The following is a 16,064-nucleotide window of genomic DNA, read 5'->3' as shown; positions in this document are numbered from 1 at the left end:
CATTGACTTCTTCACCACACCTCCTCTACAAACCTCTTTCTGCAAATTTGACTTGTCTGTTGGTTCAGGGAAGTTCTTACAGCAGGTGCCTGTAATGATGTTCATTGTTCTAAACAAGGAGTTATTTGTTTTTAGGCGTGTGCCACCTTCCTCAGAGTAAGATTCTCTACCAGCGATGTCTGATGGACATCCTCTCTCAAGGTCTTATAATATTTCTTTTTGACCTCGATTGCCATTGTAGTCCAGGAATATAGATAAATCTTAATTTCACAGAAGATGATATTTGGTCCTTGCTCTTCTAATCAATTGTAAGTTATTTCCGAGAAGCGAAGTAGGGGATGCCATCTTTCCTCTGCTATACCAGAATAAAAATGAATTCTCTGTACTCAAATTATTAATTACAAATGGATTTGATATTATAGACTGAAGGCATCTTGAGGATAGGAAACTTTATATCATATATATGTTTGAATCCACACTGCATGGTCTCTAGATCTATTTGAAATGCTAATGCAGACTAACTGATGAACAAGCTTAGATAAGTAGAGAGGATGGTGGTGGCACTACAAGTTGAAGCCATTACAGCCAGAGGAAAAACAAATTAAGATGTGTATGGCATCTGGGAATCAGTTTATTTTATAGGAATGAGTTTATATTACACTCAAGTGTAATTTTGTATTTTTTCAATTTCTCAACTTTAAGAATACCTATTTTTTTTAAGTTTGACGTTTTTAAGCTTTTAAACCATTTGATCCTAGAACCAATTCTTCACAGTACACAGAAGATATGATCAAAGGTGAATCTCTCTCTCTCTCTCTCTCTCTCTCTCTATATATATATATATATATACACACACACACACACATATATAATCACTGTTGAGCATAACTTAAATATAATATAAAATATATGATATATAAAATATATATAGTATGTATTTTATATTGTATACTATATAAATGCATATTGTCTAAAAATGTGTAATATTTTACATATTTCTGGAGATTACATATATTATAAGATAATAATATATATAATAAAATAATAATATATATAACCTCCAGAAATCCAGGTAGATAAAGAAGCATCTGGCAACTTTTAATTGGCATCTTTACAAAAGTTCTTCCTAACCAGGCACCCAGATATAGATAGAAATATCTGGTCTGTTGGACTCTTTCCAGCCTATGTTTATGCTTGCCTCATTCAGCAAATATCTATGAATAGTACTCAAGGTATCCATAGAATGTGCCACCTTGATATAATTCATTAACTTCAAAAACTCAGAAGAATAATATGGTTTAAACTTTAAAAAATACTTAAAATTTTTGTTGCACAAACTGTGTTCCAAGAGTTTGCCAGGAACAAATTACTGTATTTTATGCCAATAGAAGTTGTAGTTGTTTACAGTTTGGGGCCATGGCAAAGAATACCTCTATGAACACTCTTTTTCATGTCTTTTATACACATATTAACACATTTATGTTGGATACATGCCAAGGAGTGGATCTGTTAGTCGTAGGAATTGATCTTTATATATGGTGTGGGGTAGGGATCAAGATTAATTGTTTTCCTTGTGGATATACAATTGATTCAAGGGTTAGTGAATAGAACATGTTTTAGCCAACATACTTCAGGGTTACCTTGTCATAAATCAAGTGGCCATAGGTGTGTGAGTCTGTTTACTGTTTTGTTTTTGTTATTTCTCATGCAAACATATTACTTCTCTGTTAGTTGCTCGGTCTTTAAGTTAGATATACTGATAGATTATTTTTGTTGTTGTTTTCTTTGTTTTTGTTTTTTTGCTTTTATTTATTTATTTATTTTTAAATTGGAGTATAATTGCTTTACAATGTTGTGTTAGTTTCTGCTGTATGATGAAATGAATCAGCTATATGTATATATATATATATATATATATATATATATATATATATACTCCCTCTTTGACCTCCCTCTCACCCCCAATCCCACACATCCAGGATATTACAGAGCACCAAGCTGAGTTTCCTGTGTTTATAGGATGTTCCCACTAGCTATCTATTTTACACATAGTAGTGTATATATATATCAATCCTAATCTCCCAATTCATCCCACACTCCCTTTCCCTCCCTGTGTCCACATGTCTGTTATCTACATCTGTGTCTCTATTTCTGCCCTGCCAATAGGTTCATCTGTATCATTTTTCTAGATTCCACATATATGCATTAATATATGATATTTGTTTTTCTCTTTCTAACTTACTTCACTCTGTATGACAGACTCTGGGTCCATCCACATCTCTAAAAATGACCCAATTTCATTCCTTTTTATAGCTGAGTAATATTCCATTATATATATGTGCCACATCTTCTTTATCCTTTCATCTGTTTTTGGACATTTAGGTTGTTTCCATGTTGGAGAACATGTGTCCTTTTGAATTATGGTTTTCTCAGGGTATATGCCCAGTAGTGGGATTGCTGGATCATACTGTAGTTCTATTTTTAGTTTCTTAAGGAACATCCATACTGTCTCCAGAGTGGCTGTATCAATTTACATTCCCACCAAGAGTACAGGAGGGTTCCCTTTTCTTCACACCCTCTCCAGCATTTAGTGTTTGTAGATTTTTTGATCATGGCCATTCTGACCAGTATGAGGTGATATCTCATTGTAGTTTTGATTTGCATTTCTCTAATGATTAGTGATGTTGAGCATCCTTTCATATGTGCCTTGGCCATCTGAATGTACTCATGGAGAAATGTCTATTTAATTCTTCTGCGCATTTTTAGATTGGATTGTTGGTTTTTATAATATTGAGCTGCATGAGCTCTTTGTATATTTTGGAGGTTAATCCTTTGTCCATTGCTTGGTTTGCAAATATCTTCTCCCATTCAGAGGGTTATCTTTTTGTCTTGTCTATGGTTTCCTTTGCTGTGCAAAAGCTTTTAAGTTTAATTATGTCCCATTTGTTTATTTTGGTTTTTATTTCCACTACTCTGGGAGGAGGGTCAAAAAAGATCTTGCTGTGATTTATGTCAGAGTGTTCTTCCTCTGTTTTCCATTAAGAGTTTTATAGTGTCCAGTATTATATTTAGGCCTTTAATCCATTTGGAGTTTATTTTTGTGTGTGGTGTTAGATAGTGTTCTAATTTCATTTTTTTACATGTAGCTGTCCAGTTTTCCCAGCACCACTTATTGAAGAGGCTGTCTTCTTCATTGTATATTCTTGCTTATTTTGTCATAAATTAGGCGACCATAGGTGTGTGGGTTTAATTCTGGGCTTTCTATCCTATACCATTGATCTGTATTTCTGTTTTTGTGCCATTACCATAATGTATTGATTACTGTAGTTTTGCAGTATAGTTTGAAGTCGGGAAGCCTGATTCCTCCAGCTCCATTTTTCTTTCTCAAGAGTGCTTTGGCTATTCGTGGTCTTTTGTGTTTCCATACAAATTGTAAAAATTTTGTTCTAATTCTGTGAAGAATGCCGCTGGTAATTTGATAGAGATTGAATTGAATCTATAGATTGCTTTGGGTAGTATAGTCATTTTCACAGTATTGATTCTTCCAATCCAAGAACATGGTATATTTCTCCATCTTTCTGTGTCATCTTTGATTTCTTTCATCAGTGTTTAATAGTTCTCTGATTACAGGTCTTTTGCCTCCTTAGGTAGATTTATTCCTATGTATTTTATTATTTTTGTTACAATGGTAAATTGATTGTTTCCTTAATTTCTCTTTCTGATCTTTGGTTTTTAGTGTATAGTAATGCAAGAGATTTCTGTGCATTAATTGTGTATCCTGCAACTTTGCCAAATTCATTGATGAGCTCTGATAGTTTTCTGGTGGCATCTTTAGAATTTTCTATGTATAGTATCATGTCATCTGCAAACAGTGACAGTTTTACTTTTTCTTTTCCAATTTGTATTCTTTTTATTTCTTTTTCTTCTCTGATTGCTGTGGCTAGGACTTCCATAACTATGTTGAATAAGGTGGTGAGAGTGGACATCCTTGTCTTCTTCCTGATCTTGGTGGAAACGTTTTCAGTTTTTCACCATTGAGAATGATGTTTCTGTGGGTTTGTCATATATATCCTTTATTATGTTGAGGTAGCTGCTCTCTATGACCATTTTCTGGGGAGTTTTTATCATAAATGGGTGTTGAATTTTGTCAAAAGCTTTTGCTGCATCTATTGAGATGATCGTATGGTTTTTATTCCTTAATTTATTAATATGGTGCATCACATTGTTTGATTTACATATATTGAAGAATCCTTGCTTTTCTGGGACAAATCACACTTGATCATGGTGTATAATCCTTTTAATATGTTGTTGGATTCTGTTTGCTAGTATTTTGTTGAGGACTTTTGCATCTATGTTCAACAGTGGTATTGGTCTTTAATTTTCTTTTTTTGTGTTTTCTTTATCTGGTTTTGGTATCAGGGTGATGGCAGCCTTGTAGAATGAATTTGAGGGTGTTCCTTTCTTTACAATTTTTTGGAAGCATTTGAGAAGGATAGGTGTTAGCTCTTCTCTAAATGTTTGTTCAAATCTGCCTGTGAAGCCGTCTGGTCCTGGACATTTGTTGGAAGATTTTTAATTACAGTTTCAATTTCATTACTTGTGATAGGTCTGCTTATATTTTCTTTTTTTTGCAGTATGTGGGCCTCTCACCATTGTGGTCTCTCCTGTTGCAGAACACAAGCGCCAGACACACAGGCTCAGGGGCCATGGCTCACGGGCCTAGCCGCTCCATGACATGTGGGATCCTCCCAGACCAGGGCATGAACCTGTGTCCCCTGCATTGGCAGGTGGACTCTCAACCACTGTGCCACCAGTGAAGCCCCTGCTTATATTTTCTAATTTTTCCTGGTTTAGTCTTGGAAAATTTTACCTTCCCAAGAATTTTTCCATATGGCAAAAAAAAAAAAAAAAAAAAATAGCAGAATAATAACAAAGAGCAAAAAATAAAATAAGATTTGAAAACTAACCAATATGTTAGAAAAAATAAAAGTATAAATGAAACAACAACCAGAAGGTAAAACAGAACCACAATAACAAAAAGGAAAAGAAAAAAATGGCCAGAAAAGATCTTGGTTGTGGAGGGGGTGGGATTTGTGCTTAGGTGGAGGAGGTGCTTAGGTGGGGTGGGGCTTAGGTGGGGGTGGGGTCTAGGTCTAGAACCCACGTGGCTAGAAAAGGCCCTGGGGGGTGGGTATGGGGTAAGGCTTAGGCTAAATGCTACCAGAGAAACTCCGGAGTGCCTCTGGCTTTGGAGTGCAGATGATCAGGCCCTGGACCTCAGCAGACTTCCCAGAGCCCGAGTGGTCAGGGGAAACACTAACCACCTCTCCCCCATCCTCCAAACCCCCCATGGTCCCTCCAGGTGTGGGAACACCTCCTGTCCCCCAGCCACCCCTCAGGGGCACTGGTCCCATCTGGCCTCCATTTCTTCTGCCCCCTCACTCCCCCCCCCCATGCCCTACCTGGTCACTTGGGAGGTTCCTCCCATCCCCTTGGGTGTTGAGGTCCCCATCAGCATCTCCTGGTAGGTGTTAACACATCTTCTCCAACAAACCATTAAGAACGCTGATAAATTGTATTTCAAACCTACCAAATCATAAGCTAAATACATTTTACAGGGAAAATGGAATAGCTAGATGATCATTATTAAACTGTATTCTCCTTAAAAATCACAATCTCTTTGTAAGTCTGGTTAGGCTCCTTCCCAAGAATGATGTACAAATGGACATGTTTTTCAGAGTGACTCTGAAATAATTGGTGTCTCTACTAAGACATATTAATAGGAATTCTAATTACTTCCAAGAGGGATAATAGATTATACCCATTCACAAATTCTGTCAAAGGCCAGTTTTAGAACAATTTTCTTTCTTATAGATATTTTTTTCAGCAAACAGCTGTAAATGTTCAATTACAGACTCCTGGATAGAAATGTTCTTATAGATTTTGAAATTGAGTACAGAATATCCTCTTTTTGTTTTTCAGCTTATTCTAATTTTAGTCCTCAAACCAGTCATTTAAAAGAGTATTAAACTTTAATTTTTTTTCTTTTACTCCTCTTTTTCATAAAGAGTGGTGGCAAAGCTCATGATTCAAACCAGTTAGAATGAAACTGAAGGATTTTGGATTATCCATATGTTGAAAATGTTCTACTATTTCAGCAAAACATGAATTTAACAACCTGTATCTGAATTTTCCAAAAACAAAAATAATTCATATGAGGAAAATAAAATAATTATCAATAGATAATATTTTATTTAATTCACTTTTATTTCAGATCTTGTCATTAAAAATATTATAAGGTGGAATTCAGTCAAAAGAGTGGGAGAAAATGAGTCAGTGGTTACACTTTTATCACTCCTACAACTTATTATTAAGAATACTACCATGACTAATGAGAATTTTTTAATTTCTGAAAGGATTGTTTTGATGTGTTATTAGAAAACATCTGTTCATATATTCATTTATTTTAAAAACCCATTTCATTGGGTAGTGATTAGAGCCTAGGTAGGTATTCTCTTTCTATCTCCTTCAAAAATAAAAGGACATAATATTAAACAAAGACATTAATTTTGCTTAAAAACTTCTTTAAATTTTCTGATGATAAGGTAAAGTCAAATTTAAATGTCTTTCAAAGTAACAAATATAGCACTGCATTTATTTCCATAATGCAGGATTCTTGATATGCGTACTGTTAGCATGATTTTTACAATTGAACTGGTGCAAACAGAAAGTAAATCAGTACTATAATCTCTAAACATGCTCCCTGGGCCTTGCATCTAAAACCATCTGGACACTATGACTGCATTCTATTTATTGCATACAAAAGCCTGGATCCTGCCAATGCATAAACAGTAATTAAACGCACAAGCCAACCATGCATGCCAGATCAGCAAGAACTATCCTTTGAGTATCTTACAGTTTCTATGCCAATGAGTATACTGAGAAATTGGCTGGTGATTAAAGATTAATGATTTATGCTTGCAAGTGAGGTTCATTTGCTGCTTACTGAAATATGTTTGACAGTATCTTTATGATTTTTCTAGAGTCCATAGTCTTAGAGGTAATTATTCTTAAGAAAATATCTCAATTAATCTCCAAGATGAGTTTAAGGTATCATCATATAAAATCTTAAGATCTTAACATATAATTATCATGCAGCATGCCTTTTTTCCAATAACTTCTTTGATAAGCAAGTTTACCTTTTATGCTTTTATATATAGTTCTTACACTTCACACAGTGGAGAGAAGAGGTATTTAGGCTGTTTTTTCTAACTTTGCTTCTGTAATTCATATCTTCTTTGGTTGGTCACAGCCTGTGCTTAAAACAAGAGGGCATGATGGATGAAAAAGAAAAGTAATGGAGGCACTTACAAAGAAGACTAGTTTTACCTTTGGTTAATCAGCACTTTACCTTTTAAAGATGTTTAGATTTTTTGAGAATTTGTTGGTTCCCATTAGAGAACAAGTGTTGGGGAGAATTATTCACTTAAGTGTGAGAATAAACTTGTAGATGTTGCAGAGGGTAGAGGAACTCATAACATGTTTCAGAACAGAGTATATTCTTGAGTCCTACACCCTTAGAGCTTTTGAAATCTGTTCGTTCAACCATACCAACATAACATATCATTTTCTTTATAAATGCAGTAAAGTGTAACTAAAAAATGACTGACCCCTTCAAAACTTTAATGGTTCTATAAATTCAGAACTAAAGTAATTTATAAAGGTGTTAAAATTAATTCTGCCATTAAAATAAACTCCACATTACATTACATTATTACTGTAGTAACCTAACTCTTAACTTATCTGAGTCAGCAAAGTGAATCAATGGTGATGAATGATGATTACAGCTGAGCAGTGCATGGATTAAATGCTTGCCTAGTCAGGAAGGCATTTTCTTCCAGTACAAACAGGCTTGTCCTCACTTACTCTTTCTGGCCTCTGGACCTTCCCTTCTGTGAAGTTTTTTGGCTTGGGAGGCTAAGCCTTAGCAGGCACATATTTAGCAAAAGCAGCTTCTCCAATTAAATTCTTCTTAAAATTCTCAATATCAACTTTTATTCACAGTACTATTTTGTTCAGAACCTTTGCAGAAATATTTGTGCAGGTTCCTGGGTTTAACCTGGATTGCATTTTCTTCAAGAGGTACGTGTTTGCTGTGAACACCCTCAAAACACACGTTAGTAGTATTTAAAGTCTCTCAGGTATTACCTCTAAGTTGATGCAACATACTGTCAAGGCCCTTGTTGAGAAGTGGCAAGCACTGCCCTGTTTTCTCTACTCAACATGAGATGAAAGTAAAAATAGCTTAGATAAGATCCACAGCTTGGTTGTGGATCTTAATAAAGTCACTGCTTTATTTAACCAAGACTATTTTCTCAATGATATCCAAAGCCTTTTAAAAACCTGTTGTTTTGTCTAATATTTCTGCTCCAACTTTATAAGGTGAATTTTTTTCAGGCCTTATTTCTCACAAATGACAGATGCTATTCATATAATCTTGAAAATATTCAATAATGTGGAGGAAATAACATAATTATAACTAGAAAAGGGGTTTACAAAAAATGCTGCATGAGTTTCTTTTTGTTAACTATAGGTGACAGGGACAAAACATTAAATCTTAAATATTAGCAATAACCCTAAGTGTTTATTAAAGGTGAGTCCTTAGAAAGGCCTTAAAATTTTTTTAAATTTTATTTTGCAAAATGTTTTAAAGGAATGCACATAGGACATGCTGAGTGAATGAAATGATGAGCCTCCTTAAGAGAGTGCATATATCAACAAGGACATGTTTGCTTGATAATTAAATAATCTTGGGTGTACCTGTTAATATGCTCCAATATGACCTTGAAAGGGCAGGCGATTGTTCCTAAAACTCAAATACCTAGAAGAGTGACTGTCATGTAGTTAGTATTAGATAGATCAATAAATATTTGTTGATTGCATAAGTGAATGTTATTCTACTCAATTAAATTAAAAAAAATATTCTGCTCTGAAAGTTAACCTGTGTCTCTAAGGTATTCTAATATGTTAGATTATTGTTTCTTCTTTGGCTACCAATCTTAATTCCATGTTCCTTTGACTGTATTGCTCTCATTTTCTCACACAATCTAGTTGATGGATCATGAGTAATGAGAAAAAATTATCTTGGAGAGAGGAAATTCAATGCAAGATATATGCAGCATGGTTTATACAATTGTAAGTTTGAGAAAATCTCTCCAATTATTTATGACAAGTTGACCTAAGGTTTGGACAAAAAACTGATATTTACACCTATAAAAGAAAATTGTACTCACTCTGAAAGGCATTTTGAATAGAAAGATTTATAAGTACTTATAGTTGATGAAAGGCATTTACAATTTTATGCATTTACATCTTGGACAATTTAAATTTTCTTTATATTTGTTTTATTTTCCATTGTTTTATTCTACAAAGAATGGATATTAACAAATGGCACTCAAAACAATAAAAAAAATTGTTTATTATAAATATTGGGATAAAGTATTTATGAGTATACTCAGGTCTTAATATAATTGGTATACTGTCAAATTACTGTCAGATATTCAGTACTGTGCATTTATAAATGCACTGTTTCCTTTAAATACTAAAAAAAAAACTATATTTGAAATATTTACATTAATTTCTTGTGCATGTAAATACACAAACACATGCATACTGCATTAACCCCTGAGAAAGCAAAAATATTTGAATCGAAAGTCTACATGGAACAATATGAAAATCTACATAGAACTGCTGTTTTCCTCTCAAAATATGATGAAGCTAAACTTATAGATTTTGTGTCCAGTGGAAGAATCAGACTCAAAATTACTTTGTAATTAAAGACAATTATGCACTTTAAAATGTGTTTTGACTAGCTTCCTCATTATTGAGTGTTGACTGCACCAAATGACTACTTTTAAAGAAAAGAGGAAATTAAATTTACAGTGGGGAAACCTGGCAAATACTACCTTGGCCGCGTGGCCAAGGTGACCATTGTCAGGGATAAGTCATGTTGATAACCTGTACTCTTACTATGCTGTGAGAAGAACACTTCAGTTCTATGATATTCTTCCTAAAAACCTCTAACCTTAAGCTTACCAGGAGAAAAACATCACACAAACAGAAATTGAGAGCTTTTATATATAATAACTTCCTTCTATTCAAAAACCTCTCAAGGTCATGAAAAGCAAAGAAAACTTGAAAAACTGTCATAGACCATAGGCAGGTAGAGAGATGTGACTGCTAAATGTAATGTGGTGCCCTAGATCCTGGGACAGAAAAAGATTAGTGAAATCTAAGTTGAATTAATAGTAATGAGCCAGTGTTAGTCATTTCAAATGTATCCCGATAGCGTAAGATGTTATAATAGAGAAAGCTGTGTGAGGAGGTAAGGGAAATAGTTTTCCAACTTGTCTGAGAATCTAAAACTAATCTAAATTTTTTTAAGTTTATTTAAAAATGTGTTCTGACTTCCCTGCATACTTACCAACTCACTAGAATACAAAGCAAAGGAGGTAGAGAAGGAGAAATAAACAATAGATGAATTAATACCTGGAAGGAACATTTTCAGAAAATTTAAAATGCTTTTTCCTATTATCAAGTGGTAAAGCCTGGTAAGATTGCCCTGTATCTTCAGATCCTGCCACCAGATTTGAGCTTTTTTAGCATATGCTCATTAGTGATTTTTCCTGGAGGAAGAGACCTGCCTTCTGTAACCATATGTTAAACAGAAAATTTAAAAAGCCTTGTTTCCTCAAAAAACATTTCCTTGCCAGGTAGTGGGGTATTGGTTTGAGATGACTCCTCTCTCCAGAAGCTTTTATACTTACAGCCGGTAATTGTTATTATCTGGATATTTCAGGGATTATTTCAGCAAATTAGGCATGAAATCTCAAGATAATTGTTTCAATTATCCACTTTACTTTTGTTTCTCTACATATATTGTGCTTGTATTTGTTTTACTGTAGTATCCTAAGTATCAAAGTCATTATGCAAACCTTAAGAAACACTGAGAATCTTTATATGTTCATAACCATTTCCATATCACAGAAAACAGCCATCAGTTTCATAAGCACAACATGTGTTTGAGTTTGTGTGTGTGTGTGTGTGTGCATGTGAGGTGTGTTGGTGAATAATAAAATTTGACTTCAGGGGACAATTCCTTAATTAATTTAATTTTTGTCCTTCAAACTTTATTAGCTTATTAATTAAAATTAAGAGTACTGATAAGAGATGATTTATTGTTTTCCCAGGATCATATATATAAATATAGCTATTCCTATATATTGTGAAGAGACTAGTTCAACTTCTAGGTTACTCTATCATTATAATCATGTTTTCATTTCAGATATGATTTTCTGGCACCACTGTGGCAGTTGTGTTTCATGTGCACAGGATGAAAATCATCTTTGCTCCATTAGTTAATATTACAGGATGTTAAAATGGCACTATTTTGTCCTAGTTTTGGTTCAAGCTCCAAGGGCAAATATAAATCCATAGGTCATAAGTACTCCCACTTTCCAAATAACGTGGTGAGACTGCAAAGGAGCCATTGAAGACTGGCTTTGTAGACACGCAAACAACTGACTTCCCTTCCTTTCCCCTCTGACACACCTTCCAGCCCACACCCCCCCTCATCCCCCACCTTTTTAGCTCATTGAATGATGAGCCTGAGCATTGCTAAGAGCATTGCTGTTCAAAAAGGTGGACCTTAGACCACTGGAAACGAACCTGCACCTGAGGGGTCTCTGACCCTTTTTCTTCCTCTACTGTTCCCACCCAGCCTCTTTTGCAGACACTGTTTAATTCTGTTCCTCACTGCTGCCACAATCAGCATGATTGTATAGAATTCAGTTAAATCATTTACATAACAAGAGTTACATTAAAGCAGAATGCACAAATGAACATGCCATTTTTGTTATAATAAATATAAAATTTACAAAACAAAAAATACTTGAGGTATTAAAGGATTGAAGTTGAAGTGGCCTGAGGATTAGGGGGGGGATTTCTTTAGATAAGCTGCTGCAGTGCTGTGACAGGACCCACCTACCTCCCACTCCTGTGGAGATGAGCAGAGTTTGCTTGCTAATCACCCTAAGCCCTTAGGGAGAGGAGCCCCAAGAAGGACAGTTAACCTGAGAGTTATCCTCCAGTAAGAGTTAACCCCCTGTCCCTTGGATTTTGGGAAGCACAGTAGACAAATGTCTGAATTATGCCCATAACCAAATGGAACTAAAGGTAAGAGTGGCAGGAGGAACCAGGGCAGCAGGGAACAGGCTCTATGGGAATGAATTTGCTAGCACTGATGGTGGGTTCAAGGTCTGAAACCGCTAGGTGGCATTCCAGGGGACTCCTAGGAGCTCTGGTTCTTTATGTCTCAGTGCAGAAAGAATTCTGTGAGAAGCAAAGTGGTAGATAAGAAGTGATTTATTACTTTAATTATTATGGTAGGCAGTCTCTACAATGATCCCCAATGGTATCTGTGTCCTGGATTCGTATCCCTGTGTGTGGGCTAGACTTATTTGACTAACTTTTACAAAGTAGAATACCATAGAAATAATGGAATGCCTTTTCTGAAATCAGATTAAAAAAAAAAAAAGACTGTGGCTTTCATCTTGGACAGTCTCTCATTTATATGGAAAGGGAGAACAGAGAATGGGCAAGAGGTAATATTTAAAGACATAAATGGTGGATAATTTCCCAGATTTTAATACAGAGATGAGTCTTGGATAGCACTGAAAATATAGTCGCATCTAGACACATTTTAATGAAATTGCAATTGTTGGGAAGAGAAACATAATTTTAAATTTAACACAAAAAGAAAAATTGAAACAAAGGAAATTGTATCAACTTAAAAAAAATCAAGGAAAGAGAACAAACTTTGGTGAATGCAAAATTTAAATGAACAAAGATAATTGTAAGTGAAAAAAAAGTGATTTATTAGAATAGAATGCTTGTGAGGCTTACAAATGGACAGGTAAGAGGGTGCTGTGCCCCGAGAATTTAGTGGTCTACAGTTTTATAATCAAAGGAAAAGTGGGGAGGGGTAAAAGACCACCCTCTTCCAAATTCTTGAGTAGACGTCAAGTTTTCATCATCAGCTCCTCCTCCATGTTGGGCAGGGAATACTTCTTGTCCTTACATGGTTGAACCAGGACTGTCATGGCACTATGGAAAAATTATTTTGGGTCTCAGTACAATGAGGACCTTTCATCTTGAAATGTCACCTTTCCATAAATTATTGTTTTTTATGTGTGCAAAGATCATATCCTAGGGGTCACTAACTTACTGAGCTCACTGGGCAGGATGTGGGTCTCATGCCACCATTATTTTATTGTTTTGGGGTATGCTTCTGTTGCTAAGCAAAGCCTGCTTGGTTTTGTGGTTAAGCAAACCTGCTTTCTTGAATGATCGTTAACTTACAGGGGCCTCCCATACTCTTTCCTTTACTTACAATCCCCTAGTGGGGTTAACTATTTAATTACCTACTTTGTCCCTTTACTCCGTCCCTATCAGTCAGATGTAGAAATAGTGTCCTGGTCAGATGAGGTGACAGATGCAGACCCTGATGGGTGATTTTAAGCAGCAAGCCAAAGACAGGGTAGCCCCTTCCCATGGCAGGTGCAGTTAGTACGACCCAGAAAGGACAGATGATAAGAGAAAAGAGTCTGCTTTAAACATATGATCAGGTCATAGGAAATGGAGATCAGATTAGATTGATACTGGTTAAGTGTGACTTTTTCTTTCCCTTACCTCTATCCATCCCTTCCCTCTTCCTCTTCAGCCTTGGGGAAGTCAGAGGCAGCCTGAAGAGCAGGGGTGGGGAACTGGCTACCAGGAAAGAGAAATGTTACTAAGGACCCTCAACTTTCAGCCTGCCAGCCTGAAGCAGGTCCAAGGCAGCAGGGAGCTTTACCTTTTCAATGAAGGTGGGAGACATTCCTTCCCTTCCCTTCTCTGTTTTCCTCTCCCTTCCTTTTCCTTAACTAACTTTCCTTTCCTTTTCTAAAACAAAGAGCGGAGGGCTTCCCTGGTGACGCAGTGGTTGAGAGTCCGCCTGCCAATGCAGGGCACACGGGTTCGTGCCCCGGTCCGGGAAGATCCCACATGCCGCGGAGTGTCTGGGCCCGTGAGCCATGGCTGCTGAGCCTGCGCATCCAGAGCCTGTGCGTCCGGAGCCTGTGCGTCCGGAGCCTGTGCTCCGCAACGGGAGAGGCCACAACAATGAGACGCCCGCGTACCGCAAAAAAAAAAAAAAAAAAAAGAGTGGAAATACAGGGTATTGAACCTAAACTGGAGATTTACCTTTAAATGAAAGTTGGAGTTTATTTATTTTTGTCATACAGGACTGAACATACCAATCATTGAATCTGGAGGTCTTTTTATTATCTGAGATAATAAACTTGCACTAGATCTCATCCAGAGTCAGGGGAATAACCTAACCCACAGGAAGTGTTTGAATGGTCAAAGGGAGAATAATTAAGTTTTCTAAACCCTCCTGTCAATCCTATTCATTCAAGATACAATTACAATTACAAATACAATTACAATACTCTATGCAGCACCTTCTACTTGGTTTATATTAGTTGGAATTGGTTTTGTTCCTCTTCAATCCAGCATTCTATAGAAATGTCATGCTTAATTTTGATCTTGTGGTACAATTGCCTGTGCATATTTTTATATTGTGTATTATGTACATAATGCTGTTTCCAGTGAATAAGTGGATCTTTAAAGACATAAACCTTATGTGGCTCTCCTTGTGACTTGTGAACACCACATTTGTATTATACAATTGTGTATTCAAAATTGAAGTTTTTTTTTTTTTCCCTGTGAGGTAGTGATTATGAAAATGTGTTCTTTTTTTTCTTTCTTGCAACACAGCATTGCTTGTCTTTTCATTAATTGCTGCCAGCATAAATCTCTACTCTTTAGCCAGGGTAAGCTTCTGGGCTCTGGATACTTTCTTTTGATTTTTTTTTTTTTTTTCATTCTTTTCTGTCATTGTTCACAGACTCATCTCAAGGATTTGGTATATTTTAATACCCATGGAATTAAATAATACTTGTATATACTAGGACCTGCTTGTTATTAATATTCTCAGTTCTAATTTTATTGCTCTTTTCTATACTCCGGAAAAGTGATTTTTAGACTGTGCCCCAGGGTCTCACAGAAGGGTCTGCTGCTGAGGGTCTCCCCATCTTTATTTCGACAACGGCAACTCTCTTTTTTGCCTGTTTTGTATCTTAGATCTCCAGGTATGATTTCTTTGAAGGAAGAGGTCTATGACTAAATAGATTTTGAAAATCATTACTTTAGAAGAGCAGCCTGAATACTTCATTGAGTCACTTTTGCCTTTCCATATTTGCTAATTGTAAAATCTTTTTTATAGTTCCCCACAACTTCAAGATGTTTTAATCAAAACTTTTGCTATTCTCTGATATTTCTTCATACAGTTTTTAATGGCTAAATCAGCCCTTTCATTTAATAGAAGAAATATTTTTTCTTCCTGTTAAAGATAGTGTACCAATGATTCCTTCATCTCATTGAGTTATATTTAAAAGGAATAACTAAACTTAGTGCATTATATTTCTTTAAAAGAGTAATTTTTAGACATCATTTAAATGTTTTCTCACTATAAGAGTGATACATACTCACTATGGAAAAAGTGGAAAATGTAAGAAAAAAAAGCCATTCACAACCTTGTAACTTTGAGAAAAAACTATTAACATTTTAGTGTATATCTAGTGTTTTATTTGAATAGTATATAACTCAAAAATTTTTATTATATTGCCTTTAATATGTTGAATTCTGTTTTTCTTTTTTAAACTAACAATGAAAACTTCATTGAGCTTGTTGAGAAAAGTTGTTTTCATTTTTAACATTTTTGTATAATGACCTGTGTGTTGAAAAGCATTAAAATTATTTTGTAAGCATTATTATTTTTTAAATGCAAGAATTCTCACAGTATTGATAAAAAGTACTATCTTTGTGATATGTTTTTATTACATTAATTAATAATTTTAGCAACTATAGTTAAAATATCTGTAGTATTTTATTGTTTGAAGAGT

This window comes from Mesoplodon densirostris, chromosome 13, assembly GCF_025265405.1.
Source record: "Mesoplodon densirostris isolate mMesDen1 chromosome 13, mMesDen1 primary haplotype, whole genome shotgun sequence".
NCBI classification, from domain to species: domain Eukaryota; kingdom Metazoa; phylum Chordata; class Mammalia; order Artiodactyla; family Ziphiidae; genus Mesoplodon; species Mesoplodon densirostris.
This window is presented reverse-complemented; position numbering follows the sequence as displayed.